Genomic DNA, 1,682 nt, shown 5'->3' with positions numbered 1-1,682 from the left:
AGGAAGCACTTTTTGCTTTTCCTGCCACATTGCAACTGCAATGTCTGTCCACAAGTGTGGTGGAAGCAGAGACAATCAATGATTTCAATAGGAAATTGGAGAAACACTTGAAGGAAACAAACTTGCTCCAGGATGACGCCAATCAAGCAAGAGAATGAATCTGATTGGATGATAAGAATATTTTATCAATTTCAATTCTGTCAAAGCTTTGACATTTTTTTCGTTTGCAAAATACTGCAACATAAAGCAAACCTGCAATTTAAGGTTGCGATGGCTGGGAATCGAACCCAGGTCAACTGCTTGGAAGGCAGCTATGCTCACCACTATACCACCATCGCTTACTGTACTGTGTTGGTCCAGCGTTTTGATTAATAGAATGCTGTACAATGGTTTCAACTTGCACCTGAGCAACACGATTTTGTTCACAGAAACACAATACTGTGAATGCTGGAAATCTGAAAAAAAATCAGAAAGTGCTGCAAATATTCTGATCTGCTTCTCTCTCCACAGATGCTGCCAGACCTGCTGAGTATTTCCAGCATTTCTTGTTTTTATTTCAGATTTCCAGCGTCTGCAGTATTTTGCTTTTATTTTAGAGTTGAGTCGCGAACTGATCCTTTTTGCTTACTGGGCAGTACTATGCAGTGGAGTGACGCAGAAAACTGTACGAAGAACAATGTTTTTAACGGGCCAACAATTTCGAAGTTTAAGGAGGACAAAATACACAGCAATGTATGCATATAGTGAAGAGCTGTAAGTTTCAGGTCGATGTTACCTGAACAGAGGTGAGACAGAGAATACCCAACCCGTCTCACCTTTAGATTCCTGACCAAGATAGACCGACTAGGTACAAACTCAAGTTATGTGACCAAGTCAGAGAGTTTATTAGGCTTAACCAAGATGTACAAAGTTAATACTTAACAATGGTAATAGATATTCAGTAACACACAACACCCGTTCATGTTTCTGTGCTTGCTGCGGCACGGACTTCTCTCCTTCTTCATCCCTTGCTGTGTTTTTTCGACTGTATTCTATCATCTCCTTTTAAGTACCAACGTTCTTCTGTTGACCCCTCTCTAAGTGTGCTGACGATGTCCTGTAACACCCTTTCTTTTATCCTTCTTGTGGTGCAAGGATGTTACCATATTAGTTTTGAATTGTTCCAAGTGTCCTAATTGGTCCAGGTTGACATCATTGTTTGACACTAGTTAGTTAATGGTTGAATCTACACACAGTACAGATGTTTCCCGACTCTTTCTATTTTAGCAAGGATCCTAAAGGTTACATTCTTGCTGATCCCAGATATTTTTTTCTTTAATTCTGCCTTTATCTCATCTCTCTCCATGCAAGGAGTGCTGGTGACTCTCCCATTGTTCTCACAAAAAGGTTTAAACAAAGTATAGCCTTGAAAACACATTTCATAATAAAGCAAGCAACAGATCAAACAGACTTCAATATATTGATGTACAAAGCATATCATTAATCCTATTATTTTAGCTGTCCTTATTTGTCACAAACGTAAAATATGTCACGGTCCATCGCGCCCACATTGTGGATTCTCCTCCAGCTACATGACTTGCCTTTTTTTTTCCTATGGCTACGTGCATCTTCCACACTGACACATCTCTCAACATGACATTTTAACATAGTTCAGTGAAGATGACCGTCATGCTTCACAATCC

General features: G+C 39.7%; 1 non-coding gene across 1 annotated transcript; it reads right to left on the bottom strand.

Annotated features, from left to right (window-relative positions):
- Positions 1–266: 266 nt before the first annotated feature.
- On the bottom strand, positions 267–338 carry trnag-ucc (transfer RNA glycine (anticodon UCC)). Its single transcript has one exon. It is a non-coding gene; the product is annotated as a tRNA-Gly (tRNA).
- Positions 339–1,682: the final 1,344 nt, after the last annotated feature.

Source organism: Heterodontus francisci, chromosome 45 (genome assembly GCF_036365525.1).
Source record: "Heterodontus francisci isolate sHetFra1 chromosome 45, sHetFra1.hap1, whole genome shotgun sequence".
NCBI classification, from domain to species: Eukaryota; Metazoa; Chordata; class Chondrichthyes; order Heterodontiformes; family Heterodontidae; genus Heterodontus; species Heterodontus francisci.
The sequence above is the reverse complement of the archived record's forward strand: the minus strand, read 5'-3'. Positions and strand labels throughout refer to the sequence as shown.